The sequence below is a fragment of the Camelina sativa genome, chromosome 15 (assembly GCF_000633955.1).
Source record: "Camelina sativa cultivar DH55 chromosome 15, Cs, whole genome shotgun sequence".
Taxonomy (NCBI): Eukaryota; Viridiplantae; Streptophyta; class Magnoliopsida; order Brassicales; family Brassicaceae; genus Camelina; species Camelina sativa.
Window position 1 is genome coordinate 8,345,903 of NC_025699.1, and position 20,311 is coordinate 8,366,213.

At 26.8% G+C, this 20,311-nt stretch overlaps 2 long non-coding RNA genes across 2 annotated transcripts; one reads left to right on the top strand and one right to left on the bottom strand.

The window, feature by feature from the left end:
- On the top strand, positions 15,685-16,109 carry LOC104746030. The gene is made up of 2 exons (XR_760810.1): positions 15,685-15,766; positions 15,874-16,109. It is a non-coding gene; the product is annotated as an uncharacterized LOC104746030 (long non-coding RNA).
- Positions 17,810-18,444, bottom strand: LOC104746031. The gene is made up of 2 exons (XR_760811.2): positions 18,287-18,444; positions 17,810-18,046 (listed from the first exon to the last, which is right to left on the bottom strand). It is a non-coding gene; the product is annotated as an uncharacterized LOC104746031 (long non-coding RNA).

Sequence of the window (20,311 nt, forward strand, 5' to 3'; positions counted from 1 at the left end):
TAACGCAAAAGCGTTTCATCATTGAGTGATATCGAGAGATATAGCTTGGAGAGAGCAATGTTACAATCTGAAATATCATCATATTTTTTCTTTTCTAAGGCAAACGTCGGTTGACATTTAATTTAGAACACAATTCTATAAATATTTACTAGTATAATTAACTAGGCTGGTGTCCCTACCCTGAGCTGAAAAAAAGAAATAAGCTCTTATTTCCAATGTTTAAATTTTTTTTTTTTATATTTTAAAAATGAACCTTGTGCAAATGCACTCCCCGCGCATATGTGTGTAGAACCGGCCCTGTTGGTGTCATAAGTTTGCCGGTTTGACTGATCAAGTTTCAACCACTAGATAAATTTGATAAGAAAAATTCTTATGGTGATCAACATCGTAAAGTCTTCTGACATTATTTGCTTAAACCATTCGATTCTTTTCTTAACTAATGGATTTTCTAAATTTTATCTTAAATTGTAACTTTGACTAATATTAATGTCTCTCCATCTTCATCTTCAAACATATACTATAGTAATATAAAAATATTGAGTTTATTGCTCGCGAGAGGTTATATAATAAGAGTTGTAATGAATTTCATCGTTATTATGCTACTAATCAATCCGTGCTAGAGCACGGATTAAAATTTCTTTTATTTATATTATAATTTTAGAATAAAATTTATTTTTTATAATTGTTTTAAATGTTTTTTTAGATAAAATATTATGCAATAAAATCATTTGCTAAATATGGTGGTTTGAAAAAAACACTTATTTTGTAAGTTTTATATTGTTAATTTTGTAATTTTATGTATGAGAAATGGTTATATTTGTTGTTTGTTCTTATTTTAATTTTTGAAGTGAAAGTGTTTTAATATGATCCGTGCTTAGGTAAGATTTTATTTTTAACTGCACAATAAAATCTCAGAAATCACGATTAAGTGTGATAAATTGCCAAGATTTTATTCTTTTGTGTGCCTAACAGTATATATTTTGTAACAATACATTGAATACTAAAAATTTTATCTTGGAAATTATATAAATTATTGGAATATTCTCTTTAAGAGGATTCTTTAGAATATTCTTAAGTGTATTCATATAGCCCAGAGATTGACCAATTAATCTATAACTTTTTTTTGTAACCAACCTATATTTAATCTATGACCTATTTTGTAACCAACTTATAAAAATTATATAGTTTACAAAAAAAAGTTGTGTACTTCCATTTTATTATATAGGGGATTTACGTTAGGTTTAGTATAAGGTTTATTATATAGCAGATTTCAAGAGAAATTTATTATAATAAAGTTTTTATTATTTTATTGATTTTTTTTTTAAAAGCAAAATACAAATTAGCTCCAATAATTTAGAGAATATATATACGATCTTAGAATCGTCAAATTTGAGAGAAAGAGAGAGCATATATAAGTGTACTATAATTGACAACAACATTTCACAGGACATGGAATACAAGGAGAACCACAGTCTCCACTTTTAAATCCAATATTTTTACAGTCGTTCATACATTCCTCCCGTCCATAGAATTCTGAACATGGCTTACGGCAGTTGTCAAATGAAAAATTTTCTACACAATGGATGCAAACATTTGTAAATTAATCTTATATAACATTTCAATAAAAAAATTAGTTATATAACATGTCCAAATGATAAAAAATTTAACAAAAACTTTTGAATGCATGTCTATATATACATAGAAAACAAAAACATGGTCAATTCAAATTCTACATAGATATTTAAATTAAATATAGCTTTTGACATGATCTCTATTAATTTGCAAAATAAAACTGAACCAAACTTGAAATATACCTGAAGCCAAAACATTGTGGCTAGACAATGAAACTGCAAATATCATTGCAAGGAAACAAATCACCAAAGTTTTCGTACTACCCATAATAATTTTTTCTATGAACTCTGTTGAGGTATTTCTTGGAGATTGACTCTACTGAGGCATCTAAATGTTTATATTTTTCTAGATCTTGGAGGATTGACTCTATTTATATAACTTATGGTCTTTAATTTATTATTATTATTATTAATTGATTTTCCATCTTTTTGGTAAAATTTGTCTTTTTTTTTTTGGGGAAAAAATCATTTTCATTTATGAATATGTAAATATTTACAAATAATGATCATAAATGAGAACTTAAACTTCAAAAAGTATTTGACACTTGTGAATATCTAATATATTAAAGGAGAACTCGAGAGAGCTCACAGCCAATCTCACAAAAATTGACTTCTCTTGCCCTTAATGAAAATTGCCCTTAAAACTATTTCGGAGAAGCTTTTTCTCTCTATCTAGGTTGCTGAAACGTACCACATTCATCCTCAAACTTAAGATTACTAATTTGCCATTAATGAAATTCAAAACTGAACCTTTTTACCCTTTTCTAAGTTTTAATTAAAAAAAAACGAAATTTGTTTTACAAAATCGGAAATCTAATATATTTACACAATATCTCTTTTTTTTTTAAAATAGAAAATAAATATTAGAATATATTACGAATATTTGTTTAAAGAAAATTTCTATTTTTTAAAATATTAAAATGGTAAAGATAATTATGACGATTTTTCTTCTAAGCTATATATAGAGGCTCAACCAAAACAGTAGAAGTCAGATTCATTAAGCTAAACATATATTTTGAGAGTATAATGTTTCTTTTGTATTATTTTGGTTCTATTGAATCAACTTTACTATTGTATGATTTTAATTTTTTTTCATGTTGATGTACTATCCATATGCTTTGGTGCTTTGCATGATTAATTTTTATGCTGCTATAATTTTTAATTATTATGTTGAATCATATCAAAGGTTTAACCCATTTCATACTGTTTGGTTGTGTTTTAGGTGTACCTGCCATGGACCATGGATGTTTTTTTGTATATTAAAAATAAGATTGGACGAACAAGTTGATGAAGCAAGCAAAAAAATCAAATTGGTAAAGTATTTTTAATAATTGTATTTATTTGTTTTTTTTTTTTATAGTGGTGATTGTTATTCAATTTTATTCTCTTGGTTAAACATGATCATATTTTTATTCCATGATTTTTTATTCTACAAGCAAATGAGCAAAGACAACTTTTGACAATTTTATATTATCATCGGATTCTAATTTTTATGCTTTTTTTGTAGTGGTTGTTTGGAAAACAAGATCAAGCAATCATAAACTTTGTCTATGGATTCTCCATCTTTAAAAAATATAGGTTGTATTATTTTCTATATTGTTTTGTAGTTTAGTAATTTGAAATAAAATTTTATATGTAACCTAATACATATTTTTTTGTTTCAGTTGAATTCATGGATGATCATTTCTCTTGATCATATATTGTGGATCTACAAAACTGAATATAATGAAATTCATGTATTAATTTTTGCTAATCTGAATCTTTATTTTTTTTTAAATAATATTGTTGCTAATGCTTTTTTTTGTAATAATTATAGTTGCAGAAAAATTATGGTGGATTCTGTTCATAACAAATTTATGGTAATTTTCTAAAAACTTGGATTTCTTTCTGTTTACAAATAGATTTAAATTATAATTCTATTTATATGTAACCTATTACATAATTTTTTTTGTTTCAGTTGAATTCATGGATGATCATTGATCATAATTGTGGATCTACTAAATTGAATATAATGAAATTCATGTATTAATTTTTGCTAACCCGAACCCTTAATTTTTTAAAATAATATTGTCGCTAAAATTTTTTGTAATGATTATAGTTGCACAAAAATTATGGTGGATTCTATTCATAAAAAATTATGATAATTTTCTAAAGACTTTGATTTCTTTCTATTTACAAATAAATAAAATATTTTTTATGACTAATATTTAAATAAATATTTGTGACTAATATTTTTTCATAAATATTTATGACTAATATTCTTTTTTCCTCTTAAATTGATAAAAAGAAGAAGGAATGAATATTAATTGGATTCGGGACTTTATATCTCAGAGGTTTTTCAAGAATGAAAGAGATTAAGCAAAATTAGGAACAGTTTTTTTAACGATTTACAATTATTGTTTATTTGAAATTGCTTTAGATGGATAAATAATATATAATAAATAGTAATTTTCCCGTTTTGTTTAATAAAAAAAATTAGAAAACTAAATTTTATGTCTCATTTAAAATTTAAAAGTAATAGAAAATAAATACTAGAATATATTACAAATATTTCTTTGAGTTACCTGTTTTTTAAAAAAGTAAATTTCTACAGACCTTTTGTTTCACTTTTAAAATTATTTTTCTTTTAAAAACGAAAATTAGAAGAAAAAAAAAACAGAAATCAAATATTCATATCCAATTAAATTTTTTTTAAAAATGGAAAATAAATACTTAAATCTTTTGTAAATATTTGTTTCAAGAAAATTTATATTTTCTAAAATGTTAAATTTCTATAGATAATTATGACGGTTTGATTTGGATAGAAGGAACTGAAAATCTCAAGAGGATATATTACAAATATCCATTTAATTTGATGATATGACACAATCTTTTGTGATCTCGGCAAAATCTCATAGGGTTGATGTAAATCTTCGGAAAACCCATGTTATTCCGGCTGGATCCCTATCACCAAAAGGAGGAACAAAGATTCTAAATAAGACAAAAGGTCCTGACAATTTATATATATTGAAAATATAAACGAGTAATTTTAACAAATTATTTTTCTTTCACTTTTAAAAATAAACTGTTTAAAAAAATGAATTATTATTTTTTAAACAAAAATTAGAAAATCTCAAAAATAAAATAATTGAATCCCATTTTAAATTATTAAAAACGGAAAATAAATACTATTTTTGAAGAATAAATTATAGCTTCTCTTTTAGTTAATTCTTTTCCATTTACATTTTTGTTGGAATCCTTTTTAGTCTTATAATTAATTTACTTTTTAGTTTGTTAAATTAGTTGAACTATTATTTAAAAATATATTTGCCCACACAAATTTATAAAAGAATTGAATTAGTGATATATTTGACCACAAAAAAGTTTAGACAATAATTCTTTTTAAAAAAGTTTTTTCCTGCACAAGTCAAATTGTTATTTGGTTAATTGAATGTTATTTATTTTTTGCAAAACAAAATTATAAACAAGTGTTTAACTTTACTGTTGTAGGTCTAATGTTGACACAGGCTCAGATAGAAAATATATGTTTAACTGAAATAGAATTGATGTTGCAATCGAATGGAATGTCTCTTACGGCGTTTGAGAAAATGCCTAAACCAGATAATAGTATGATGAACACAGATGTAAATAGGCTTATCGCAGATGAGAGAATATATAAGCCTCATAAACAACAGGAATTGTACAATGAGTTGTTACCTATGCTAACTGAGGAGCAAAGACGTGTTTATGAAGAAATCATTCACTCTGTGAATCACGACAAATGTGGTATGTTTTTTGTTCATGGATTTGGTGATATTGGAATACTTTCTTGTGGACTATTCTTGGTGCTGATATTAGGTCTAAAGATATTATTGTTCTGAATGTTGCTTCAAGTGGTATAGTTGCTTTGCTTTTGGAATGTGGTAGAACGGCTCATTCAAGATTTGGTATTCCAATCAATCTTAATGAATATTCTGTGTGTACTATCGATGCCAAATCAGATCTTGCTGACTTAATTAGAGAAGCAAAGCTCATAATATGGATATTGAAGTAATAATTTTAAGAAATACTAATATTAAATAAATATCTAAAATTTCATCTTTATTTTTTTATTTACAGGTGAGGAGAGATGATATCTTAGGTCTGATAGTATTGAAACGTCAGATACAAGTGATCATGATAATATGATCTACACTCAGGAATTTCTAAACAGTATACAAGTTTCTGGATTGTCAATCCATGTTTTAACGTTGAAAATAAGAGCACCTTCATGTTGCTAAGGAATATAGATCCTAAGAGAGGTTTGTGTAATGGTACGAGGTTAATTATTACTCAGATGGCAAATCATGTAATCGAAGCAAGAATCGTGACAGGAAAAAAGGTTGGTGATAGAGTATTTACCCCTAGGATGTATGTTAGTCCACCTGATGCAAAGCTTCCCTTTCGTATGAGGCAACGACAGTTTCCTGTTACTGTGGCGTTTCCAATTACTATAAACAAAAGTCAAGATCAGACGCTAGAACATGTTGGATTGTTTCTACCGAAACCGGTTTTCACATATGTACAGCTTTATGTTGCCTTCTCTCAAGTCACAACCAGAAAATAATAAAAGGTGTTAATTACAGAGAAAGATGGAAAATGCCAGAATAAAACACTTATGATTCAAAGAGGTATTTGAGACTGTATAATGATGGTTTGTAGTTGGATAATTTTTTGGATATTTAGACTTGAATTATATTTCTTCTCTTAAATATAGTGATTTTTAATATCTTTAACACTACCTCTATTTTATAGTCAGATATAGACTTTCACATTGGAGAAAACCATTTTCTAATTTAGACTTATTCTATATTATAAAATAATAGATAAATACATTGTAGATGGTCTAAGAACATATTATTTAAAATTTTCACATGATTATATTTTATCTGGTTTCAATAATATTGTTTGAAAACATACAATTGTTAGCTGTATTATAAAGTGTATATATACGAGTGACCATGGGCCTTTTTATTCATGAAATGATGAAAATTAAGTTCATCGGATTGGTGTTCATGGGTGGTTGTGGTTGTGATGGCCGGGAAGTTTGTCCTTGATTTTCTCGAGAATGCCCTTCTTCTCGTGTTGTTTCGTGGTCGTGGTATTGGTGGTGATAGGTCTGGTGGTTGTGGCTGTGGCGGGTGTTTGCTCATCCTTGTGCTTACCGCTACTAAATTTCTCTTTTATTTTCTCCTTTATGCTCTTCTTCCTCCTTCCCATTAACTACAAACTTTACCTTTAATATGTAATTATATATACTAGGATGTCAGCCCATACGTTATCTTACGGGAAAATGAAAATTTAAAATGACTAACTTTATGGTAATTTTTTAACTGTATAGTATAAAAATCATAAATAATGACTAAGATTAATCAACCAAATAGTTAAATAAAATATTTTTTGTATATATAAAATGAAAAATCGATTCAATGAAAATAAGAGAATAATGTTAAACATATATAAATCGAAGTTTACTGAATCATACTCAGATAATCAATTTTGAAAGATATTCACCTTAAAAAAAATGAATCATTATTCTATCAAAATTTATAAAAAAAAATAATAAGAGAATCAGGGAGAAAGAGCTATAGCTGAAACAAACTAAATTGACTAAAAAGATAAATCTATAAAAAATTAGAAATCACAATTAATTACCTAAATTAATACTTGGAAGAGATGATCAATACATGTAGATGGAAAACGACACCAAATAAAAGTTAGATGAATAAATCAATAAATAAAACAATTCAAAATTTTTTTAACAAAGATGTGTGAATCAATGTTGATTAATAAATTGAAAGAAAATAATACTTATAATTTTTAAATTTGGAGGTGTTAAACAATACTCAAATAACAAAAACTCTTTTCAAGGTCCATAATATATATATATATATATATATATATATATATATGTCCATAATAAATGTGAACATTGAAAGTTGTGAATATGGCGAAAAACACAATTGTTGGATCAAAATATTGCAACTTTTAAGATCATTAATAAATCTAAACAGTTAGATGAGATAATAAAAATAATCTTATCCCTTATATTTAAATTGACACCTAAAAGTGAGTTTGCTATAATATATAAACATATAAATCTATGAAAAATTAGAAATCACAATCAATTACCTAGATTTATAATTGGAAGAGATGATTGATGCATGAATAAATGGAAAACGACACCAAACAAAAGTTAGATGAATGAATCAATAAATAAAACAATCCAAATTTTAACAAAGATGAGTGAATCATGTTGATTAATAAATTAAAAGAAAATAATTATCATAATTTTTAAAACTTGGAGGTGTGAAATAATACTCAAAGAACAAAAACTCTTTTCAAAGTCCATAAAAATCTGAATATATATATAAACAAAAAGGTGTGAAAACAAAAAGGTGTGAAACAAAAATGTGTAAAACAAAAAGATGCGAAAACTAACAAGTGCAAAGATTGAAAGCTAGGGGTACGACGAAGAAACACAATTGTTGGATTAAAATATTGCAACTTTATATAAACAAAAATGTGTAAAACAAAATGGTGTGAAACCTAACGGGTGCCAACATGGAAAACTGGAGATGCGACAAAGAAACAAGATTGTTGGATCGAAAATTTGTAACTTTTGAGATCATTAACAAAAGGTGAGATAATTAATAATACTCAAAGAACAAAAACTCTTTTCAAAGTCCATAAAGATATGTATATATATAAAAACAAAGACGTGTGAAGACAAATAGGTGTGAAACAAAAAGCTGTGAAACAAAAAGATGCGAAAACTAACAAGTGCAAATGTTGAAAGGTAAGGGTATGACGAAGTAACACAATTGTTGGATCAAAACATTGAAACTTTATATAAACAAAGAGGTGTAAAACAAAAAGGTGTGAAAACTAATGGGTGCCAACATGAAAAGTTGGGGGTGCGACGAAGAAACACAATTGTTGGATCAAAACTTTGCAAATTTTGAGATCATTAACAAAGGGTGAGATCAATAATGATACTCAAAGAACAAAATTGTTGGATCACAATTGTTGGATCACAACTTTGCAAATTTTGAGATCATTAACAAAGGGTGAGATCATTAATGATACTCAAAGAGCAAAAACTTTTTTCAAAGTCCATAAAAATTTATATATATATAAAAACAAAAATGTGTGAAACAAAGAGGTGTGAAACAAAAAGGTGCAAAAACTAACAAGTGCAAACATTGAAAGCTAGGTGTACGACGAAGAAACACAATTGTTGGATCAAAACATTATAACTATATATAAAAAAATAGGTGTAAAACAAAAATGTGTGAAAACTAAGAGGTGCCTACATGGAAAGTTGGGGTGTGACAAAGAAACATAATTGTTGGATCAAAACTTTGCAACTTTTGAGATCATTAACAAAGAGTGAGATCATTAATAATACTCAAAGAACAAAAACTCATTTCAAATTCCATAAAAATTTGTATATACATAAAAACAAAAAGGTGTGGAAACAAAGAAGTGTGAAACAAAAACGTGTGAAAACTAACAAGTGCAAACATTGAAAGCTAGGGATACGAGAAGAAACCCAATTTTTGGATCAAAACATTGCAACTTTATATAAACAAAGTTATAAACAAAGAGGTGTAAAACAAAAATTTGTGAAAATTAACGGGTGCCAACATGGAAAGTTGGGGGTGCGACAAAGAAACATAATTTTTGGATCGAAACTTTGCAAATTTTGAGATCATTAACAAAGGGTGAGATCATTAATAATACTCAAAGAACAAATTTTTTTCTTTCAAAGTCCATAAAATTCCGTATATATATAAAACAAAAAAAGTGTGAAAACAAAGAGGTGTGAAACAAAAAAGTGTGAAACAAAAAGGTGTGAAACAAAAAAGTGCGAAAACTAACAAGTACAAACATTGAAACATAGGGGTACGACGTAGAAACACAATAGTTGGATCAAAACATTGTAACTTTTTATTAACAAAGAGGTGTAAAACAAAAAAGTGTGAAAACTAATGTGACCCAACATGGAAAGCTGGGTGTGCGACGAAGAAACACAATTGTTAAATCGAAACTTTGAAATTTTTGAGATCATTAACGAAAGGTGAGATCATTAATAATACTCAAAGAAAAAAAACTCTTTTCAAAGTCCTTACAAGTCTGTATATACATAAAAACAAAAAAGTGTGAAAACAAGGTGCGAAAACTAACAAGTGCAAACATTGAAAGCTAGGGGTATGACGAAGAAACACAATTGTTGGATTAAAATATTGCAACTTTATATAAATGAAAAGGTGTAAAACAAAAAGATGTGAAAACTAACGGGTGCCAACATGGAAAATTGGGGGTGCGACGAAGAAACACAATTGTTGGATCGAAATTTTGTAAATTTAGAGATCATTAACAAAGGATGAGAACATTAATAATACTCAAAGAACAAAATATTTTCAAAGTCCATAAAAATTTGTATATATATAAAACGAAAGAGGTGTGAAACAAAAAGGTGTGAACAAAAAAAGTGTAAAAACTAACAAGTGCAAACATTGAAAGCTAGGGGTACGATAAAGAAACACAGTTGTTGGATCAAAACATTGTAACTTTATATAAACAAAGAGGTGTAAAACAAAAATGGGTGAAAACTTACGGGTGCCAACATGGAAAGCTGGGGGTGCGACGACGAAACACAATTGTTGGATCGAAATAATACTCAAAGAATAAAAACTCTTTTCAAAGTCTATAAAAATTTGTATATAAATATAAACAAAAAGGTGTGAAAACAAAGAGGTGTGAAACAAAAATGTGTGAAACAAAAATGTGCGAAAACTAACAAGTGCTAACATGGAAAGTTGGGGAACGACGAAAAAACACGATTGTTGGATCGAAACGTTGCAACTTTTGAGATCATTAACAAAGGGTGAGATCATTAATAATATAATACTCAAAGAACAAAAACTTTTTTCAAAGTTCAAAAAAATCTGTGTATAATATATATATATATATATATATATATATAAACAAAAAGGTGTGAAAACAAAGAGGTGTGAAAACAAAGAGGTGTGAAATGAGGGTACGACGAAGAAACACAATTACTGGTAAAAAGACTTGCAACTGTTGGGATCATTAATTCTTCTAAACCGTTAGATGAGATATTAGAAACAATCTCATCCATTAGATTAAAGTTGACCCCTAAAAGTAGGTTTGTTATCAGATCAAAACATTGCAATTTTATATAGACAAAAAGGTGCAAAACAAAAAGGTGTGAAACCTAACGGGTGCCAACATGGAAAACTGAGGGTGCGTCGAAGAAACACAATTGTTGGATCAAAACTTTGCAACTTTTGAGATCATTAACAAAGGGTGACATCATTAATAATATAATACTCAAAGAACAAAAACTTTTTTCAAAGTTCATAAAAATCTGTATATAAATAAAAACAAAGAGATGTGAAAATAAAGAGCTGTGAAACAAAAAAGTGTAAAAATTAAAAGATGTGAAATTTAAAAGATGGGGTAAGACGAAGAAACACGATTGTTGAAAAAAACTTGCAACTGTTGGGATCATCAATAATTCTAGACTGTTAGATGAGATAGTAGAAACAATCTCACCCGTTAGATTAAAGTTGACCCTCAAAAGTGGATTTCCTATTATATATAGATAATAATAAATATTAAAAATATTTAATAGTCAAACAAAAGGTGATATACTAAAACGATTAAGACGCAACGTATAATCGTGACTGTTTGTATTCTTACAAATCCGGAATCCACTTTTCGTTTTCGTTAACAGAGAAGAAACAGGAAAAACCCTAATTTGAGAAAACCATGAGATTCAATAAAATTGCTGATCTTCTTCCCGGAAGAACTAATTGGCGTATACACGCCAAGATCTTACATTCTTGGAGTATCAGCGAGTTCTTTACAAAAAGAGTATTGCTTCTTGTGGATGTAGAGGTTAGTGTCGTTAATTGAGCATCATTCTTACTTAAATTTTAATTTTTAACAGTTCTTATATATATATGACTTCTTACACAATTGTTATTAAACTGTGAAGGGTAACACAATCGAAACTACTTTTTTGTCAAATACACTCGCTAAACTCCAAAAATATATTGACGATGGTGGCTGATATGATATTAGATCTTTCAAAGTAATCAATCCAACTCTGAATGAGAGGAATACTCATCATCCTTATCAAATTAAATTCACGGACAATACCACTATGACGCTGGTCCAACAATTGAGTCCAAAGAATTACTTTTGATTCGAAGATTTGGATGATATATATCGTGGAAGAATAAATCATCCTATCTCTTTCGGTAAGTGTTTCGTTAATTAATTTAATATTGATATGGTACAATCCGTGAGTATAGATAATTGTAACTTTGTGTTCGGGAATCTAGAATCTTTATAGGATTTGTTGTAACTTTGTGTTCGGGAATCTAGAATCTTTATAGGATTTGTTGTAACTTTGTGTATTGGCCCCTCCTTTAGAAAAATATGAATTAAAATTTTACAAAATGTAGATTTGCAACCCTTTGGTAAACGATTTTTTACGTACATAAACTTAAAACTTTTTAGCCGATTTCAACAATTTTTATAAACGGTGTTTGTTAACCGCTTAACGACGCTAGTCAAACCGCAATGAAGTGACCATGTGGCATGTAGACATCAAAATAACGTCATTTTGATAGCTCAAATAAAACTAAAACAAAATGTAGTTACAAGAATTTGAACCTAAGAAAGCACAGTCAAACACACTGGCACCTTAACCACGAAACATATTGATTTCTACAGTTTTCATGAACCACCGGCACAGTTTGGTTCAAATCCTTGTAACTACATTTTATTTTACTTTTATTTGACCAATCAAAATGATGTTGTTTTGATGCCTACATGTCATATGGCCATCTTATTGGCGTATGACTCAGAGCCATTAAACAGTCAACTAACACTGTTTATAAAGATGTTGAAATCGGCTAAACTTATAAAGTTTAGGTTAAAAATTAAAATTATGAGTTAGTTCGGATTGATAAATGTATTGTATCATAGATTAGATATGGAAAAAACATTGGATAAATAATCTGGGTTGATTTTGACTGTTTGTCATGAGAGCTTGGCTGTTCAATAAATCTACCTATCACATAAGTTTTTTTTTTTAGTTTGCTGTCAACATAATATTTTTGAGAAAATAAATAATGTGATCGTAGTTTCTTTGTAGTAGCACATGAAAATCTTATTACCGTTCATATTATTTTGTTCAATTTCAGGATATATAAATTGAGAAGTTTTGAAAACAGCACAGAAGATTATAACAAAAAAAAAAAAAACAGTTAAAAATAATGTGACAAGTGAGTTCTTGGGAAGCTATAGTTCTTGGAAAATCTGGAATAATCAGACTCTATGGCTACAGTCAACTCTTTCGATGGAAGCACTATAAAAAGGTCAGTTATTTAATTCTTTTGATGCTATATCTATTAGTATTCATCTGATGAGACATTCACTTAAGAATATCGAAACTATTAGTGAAACAAACAAAAACACTTCACTTAAGAGAGAAGAGACTACTTGAGACTGCTAATTATTTGTTTGAGCTTTAGATTAGAGCATTTTATTGAAAGATATTCTACAGTATATGAACATACTCGTGCAAGTTTGAGAAGGATGACCGAATTTGAACAACTGCTGGAAAGATATTCTACAATCATTTTCCAAGTAAAGAGTGATTTACCTTATTCCAAGCATTTATCACTTTGAAAGACCTTTTGGTTTCAAATGTTTACCGAACCTAGAGAGAGATTTATACCTGCAAAACACATCAAATTTTTAATACCCTCACAAATCATAAAACTTGAAATTTCATATAACAAAAAGCAAAAATAACACAGAGTATTGTATAAGTCCGATACATTTATAAAAGTTGTCATAAGAAAAAAGATAGTAACCTAAGGATTTTTTTTTCTATCATATCGAAGTAATAGGTGGTTTGGTTTGTGAAAAGAATTAGGATTGAATCCGTGGTACACCACGGGAAAATTATTTAATTTTATTTATAATGATGTTTGATTTTAACGGTATTTAAAGTAGTAATAAAATTATATATTTTTAATTGTTAGTATTTTTTATATTTAAGCGATAATACAATTATTCTTAAAGTATTATAATTTTATCAGGATAAAACACTAAAATTATGAAATATAACTGTTTGTATAATGTATAATTAATCAGAATAATATTTTGTATTTATTTAAAATAATACTATTATTTTTTGTTTAATATATAATTATTTAATTTAACTGATTGTTTATTTTTCAGTATATACAGTCCAGTTTAATGATTGATTTTTTTTTTTTTTTTTATTTTGGGACACATATATAGAAATTTTTTTTTTGCTATTAATAAGGAATTTAGATAAAATTAATTAGTTTCTATAAAAAAATTGATTTTGTCAATTTACAACATTTACTTATTGCTTTTAGTGCAATTTTATAGGGACTAAAATTTTAAATAAGCAATATTAAAAGGGTAAAACCTAAAATGTACTTAAAAATGTATATATAGATAATAAGAGTAGTACTTATTTATAAGGAAGATCCGTCAGCAGATACAAAACTTCGTAGTTAATGTTGTTAATGACGATTTAGGCAATACATTAGATCATTCCGTTTTTATCCTCTTTTTAATAAAACGGAAGTACACGAATTCAAATTGGTAGACCATATAATATTAATATAGGATATAATTAATTAAGATTCATTATTTGATATATTATATAGATTAATTATTTGATAGGTTATATAGATTTAGGATTATGATCCTCTTAAAAAGATATCCCAAATAATAAAATAAAATTTCAAAGAATATTTAACTAACCATATATAGACAAAAAATCTAAGAAATTAATCACTCTTCTGTATAAATTAATCTCTGAAATTTGATTTATTATAGCACGGGTCAATAATATGTCACTATAACATGAAAAAAATCAATAAATACGATTTCTTGCTAGAGCACGGGTTAAAATTTCAAAAATATGATTTTTCATATTAAATTTAAATTTGGAATAATGTTGTTTGGTATGCTTTCTCGGTGACGACGATTTTGACAAACATATGTTATATATTTGGTCCTAAAATTAATGTATGCTATACTATAGCTTAAGTCATACGATTAACAATCAAAATACAATATATAATTTTAAACACTAAACAAATCAAATAAAATGAACAAACAAAAATTATTTTTTATTACACAACTTAATCCGCGTTATACCGCGGGTCAAAATCTAGATATACTAGAATATATATTACACAATAGATATTATTTTCATAAGTCATATTAAGTATATGATTTCATGACATAGTATTCTATAAAAAAACCGGAATTTCAACCCGTGCTCTAGCACGGTCATATTTTAGTAACGCTGATATATAGGTTTTTTGAATTTTGTTATTAATTAAGATTTGCAATAAATATTCATAAAGATATTTCCATAATATTCTCTTCGAACAATATAGGAATATACAAATTATCATTAAATTCAATATACAAAGATACTGTAAAAAATGATTGAATTCCTAAAATTTTGATGTCTCTCGGCTCAAATTGAATCGTAAATTATCACAGATACTGATTTGGATTTGATTTCCTTAAATGTTTATATTAATGATATTTTCGGTTTAAATCAAATATATATGGATAGTTTTCTCGAATGACATAATTGGTATAAATGATTTGCTATTAATCCTCTCAGTCAAAAGTTAGGAATACTGTTTTGATTTTGTTTCCTTAAAATGTTTTTCCGGACAAAACTTTCCTTAATTGTTTATATTAATATTTTTTGGGTAAATTGTTTTGCAGATTTGAAGGATCCGAGTATATCGACTCCATATCCGAATATGTTAGAAATTATTTAGTCAACTACAATATCCTACAATATCTAAAAATTAAAAGTTGATTTGATATGATTATTCTAAAAAAATACTAGGAATGTACTCTATGGAGGGATAACATCTCTATATATATAACTCGTAAGTGTGTCGATTATGTTTCATTGACAAAACAAATAATTTAAAAAATGGCTTTTTCATACAAATCTGTCTGTTTTATATTCTTGTGTTTGGTTGTTCTCTTGATCCCAAGTATGCAACATAAGAAATCTACATTTTTTATTTAAATCTATATGATATGTTTATTTATATATTATATATATACTATATTTTTTAATTTGTTTTATTAAATATTACAGATATTGCAGAAGCTGATGTCACACCGAATATCGATTATTGGGTAGGTTCTTGCGAGACAACTAAAGATTGCGTCATAAAATGCATGAAGGTAAACTTGAAGCACGGAAAATGTTATTATGTGACACCTGATTCTCCTGAAAAAACTTGCGCTTGCTATATAAACTAAACATGTTGTAAACATGTTATTTTTGAAAGTATAATTATAATAATATTATCTTGGAGTAAGTTTATTTTATTTGGTGCAAATAATAGCTCAATTTAATCGTAAATAACACTACAAGAAAAGTCTACATTGATAACATTAGAAGATAGCTCATTGTACTAAACTGCTATAAAAATGGATGTCTTCTTTTGATTACTATATAATAACACTAAAAACAATGCTACGACAAAATCACTTATTCTCCCAAAATTTAGGAAAATTTTTCAGACCTTACATAAAAATACTTTTAAGTGCCAAAGAAGAAAAAACCTTTCACGACTCTTCTCCTCCATAGCCTCTCATCTCCATTGATTTTTTTTGTCTCTCACTATCATCGCGAAGAAGACACTATCATTGAATCGAATCCAGATTTGTTCGCATGATTTTATGTTATCAACATTCTGATTAGGGGTTTGCATACTCGTTTACTTATTTATCTTCTTTAATAACTACACCCCAAAAGTCACAAACAGACATAATCAAAATAAAAATAAAGACCAAAAAAAATATATGAAGAACAAGAATACAATTTTAATGAAATGCATTTCAGAGTAACTCGAGTGTTTCAAACGAACGTAGGCCGGTCCGTTTGACAACTCAAATCGAGACATGCGATCACAGTTTATCTTACATGGGATTCGACTCTTGTATTTTCGGCTTGTTGTTCTTGGCTTCTTGCTTGTTTTGTTTTCCTGATTTTTTTTAATTTTTCTTGCTTGCTTTTTAAAAAAAAAAAATTGTTTATCGTTCCTTATGACTTAAAATGATATCTTAATTAACCTCAGCTGGGCATAATTAAAGTCTACAAACCAACTCATGTTTCATTCAATAATTAAGATTTGAGCTAATTACTTTCACATATCCTTTACTTGGAGCTTGAACATCATTATCGATCGTCATACTAACCACTAACCAGCTTCCTTTTCCTCAATTATCTTTAAGTAAACATTTTCCCATATGCTCCCTTCTCCAGCAGCTCCACAATCTACAAGCGTATATACTACTCACTCTTTTGTATCATAGTAAGCGAAAGATTAATTGGAAGAGGTCTCCAAATTTATGTTAAGGTTTTGAGGACTATTTCATTCATTGCAATAACGGGAAAGCGTTTCATCATTGAGTGATCGAGAGATATAGCTTGGAGAGAGCAATGTTACAATCTGAAATATCATCATATTTTTTCTTTTCTAAGGCAAACGTCGCGCGGTTGACATTTAATTTAGAACACAATTCTATAAATATTTACTAGTATAATTAACTAGGCTGGTGTCCAATGTTTAAATTTTTTTATTATTATTTTAAAAATGAACCTTGTGCAAATGCGTGTAGAACCGGCCCTGTTGGTATCCAGGCCATAAGTTTGCCGGTTTGACTGATCAAGTTTCAACCACTAGATAAATTTGATACGAAAAACTCTTCTGACATTATTTGCTTAAACCAACGATTATTTTCTTAACTAATGGATTTTCTAAATTTTATCTTAAATTGTAACTTTGACTAATATTAATATCTCTCCCTCTTCATCTTCAAACATATACTATAGACTATAGTAATATGATAATATTGACTTATTGCTCGCGAGAGGTTATATAATTAGACTTGTAATGAATTTCATCATTATTATGCTATTTACGTTAGGTTTAGTATAAGGTTTATTATATAGCAGATTTCAAGAGAATTTTATTATAATAACTGTTTATTATTTTATTGAATTTATTTTTAAAAGCAAAATACAAATTAACTCCAATAATTTAGAGAATATATATACGATCTTAGAATCGTCAAATTTGAGAGAAAGAGAGAGCATATATAAGTGTACTATAATTGACAACAACATTTCACAGGACATGGAATACAAGGAGAACCACAGTCTCCACCTTTAAATCCAATATTTTTACAGTCCTTCATACATTCCTCCCGTCCATAGAATTCTGAACATGGCTTACGGCAGTTGTCAAATTAAAAATTTTCTACACAATGGATGCAAACATTTGTAAATTAATCTTATATAATATTTCAATAAAAAGATAGTTATATAACATGTCCAAATGATAAAAATTTAACAAAAACTTTTGAATGCATGTCTATATATACATAGAAAACAAAAACATGGTCAATTCAATTTCTACATAGATATTTAAATTAAATATAGCTTTTGACATGATCTCTATTAATTTGTAAAATAAAATTGAACCAAACTTGAAATATACCTGAAGCCAAAACATTCTGGCTAGACAATGAAACTGCAAATATCATTGCAAGGAAACAAATCACCAAAGTTTTCGTACTACCCATAATAATTTTTTCTATGAACTCTATTGAGGTATTTCTTGGAGATTGACTCTATTGAGGTATCTAAATGTTTATATTTTTCCAGATCTTGGAGGATTGACTCTATTTATATAACTTATGGTCTTTAATTTATTATTATTATTATTAATTGATTTTCCATCTTTTTGGTCAAATTTGTCTTTTTTTTTTTGGGAAAAAATTCATTTTCATTTATGAATATGTAAATATTTACAGATAATGATCATAAATGAGAACTTAAACTTCAAAAAGTATTTGACACTTGTGAATATATATGGTTAAAGAAAATTTGTTGGATATATTATCATTATGATCAATCAATATCTTAAGTTAAATGCTAAATTTAATTTCATAATTCAATATTGGAAAATTTTGTTTATAATTAGGTATATGGTATAAATTTTCTTTGATTTTAAAATTGATAAAAAAGATAAACTGAAATGAAAATTACATATTATATGTAAGATCATTAACTTTTTTTGGTTAAAGGTAAAATTATTAAATTGTTGTGCTAGAGGTGCTTCAACCCAAACAAAACCAATCCTATCCGATCTTAACCAAAACAAAATATTCATTCGGAAAAATTGAACCATATCACCGCCACAATAGTTATCAAGTCCGTTGGTGGTTCAAAGTGACACCTTCGTTATTATAAATAACTAGGTAATATCCTGCGCAAATGCGCGGATTGTTGTATAATAGAATATATTAATTAATTTAAATTTATTTGATAATCATAAAAAAACTTAACAAACTAATTTAAATGTCATTAATATTTTTTACACGTTTATTTATTCAAATCATATAATATCAAAATATATAACTTATTTAAATATAATCATACATACATTATACATATCTCTTAAAGTTATTTGTTTTTTATTTTTCAAATTTGATAATAATTTTTATTAGTATTTTTGAGCATTTGAGATAATAAAATATTATTAATAATAAAAACGAATTTTACTATGTGATTTAAATATATAATATAAGTTTTTCATATAAACTAACACATAACCTAAAGTGTTTAATAATTAACAACTAAACTATTTTGAAAGTAAAAAAAAAAATATTCCCATAAAATCATATGAACTGAAGATTTAAAATACGATTTTTAATGATTTTTTTTAAAATAAATCTTTTTTTCTATTCCCTTTAGTTTAAGATATATTGCTAGGTTTAGTTATAATTTTAATCCTTAAAATAAGGGCTAGATAGAAAAAAAAAATCAATTTGTTTTTTATATAGAAAAATCTTTAAAGTACATATTTGAATTAAATTTAAAAAATTGTGATTTTTATATGATTATATGTTGAATCATAAACTGAATATAATTATTATTATTCTAAAATAAATGTACTACAATTTTGTTGGATGTAAGTGAGAGTTAAGAAAATTTGATTTGATAATTATATTACAATTTGTTATATATTTCCCTTAATTTAAGTTATACTGCTAGGCTTAGTATTAATTTTTTATCCTTGTAGTAAAAGCTAGAAAGAAAATAAATATCAAACTGGGTTTTTATATAGCAAAATCCTTAAAATACATATTTGGATTAAATTTTTAAATAATTATATGTTGAATCATAAACTAAATATAATGATGAGTATTCTAAAATATATTTAATACAATTTTTTTGGAGGTAAGAGAGAGGTAAGAAAATTTGATTTGATAATTATATTACAAAATTTTCTTTCATGAGAACATTTCAAATTTTATGAATAAAATAAATAGATATGAATTTGTAAGAACTAATCAAACATCTAAAGTAAAGAATTAAGATAATTTCTTTAGCTTGATTTCTTTGTTATGAGATGGTTATAACCAAAATATTATTATAGTCATCAAAATTTTATTATACATATTAGAATACATATGTATTTTAAATCAAAATAATATAAGAAAAAAAAAGAAAAAAAAAA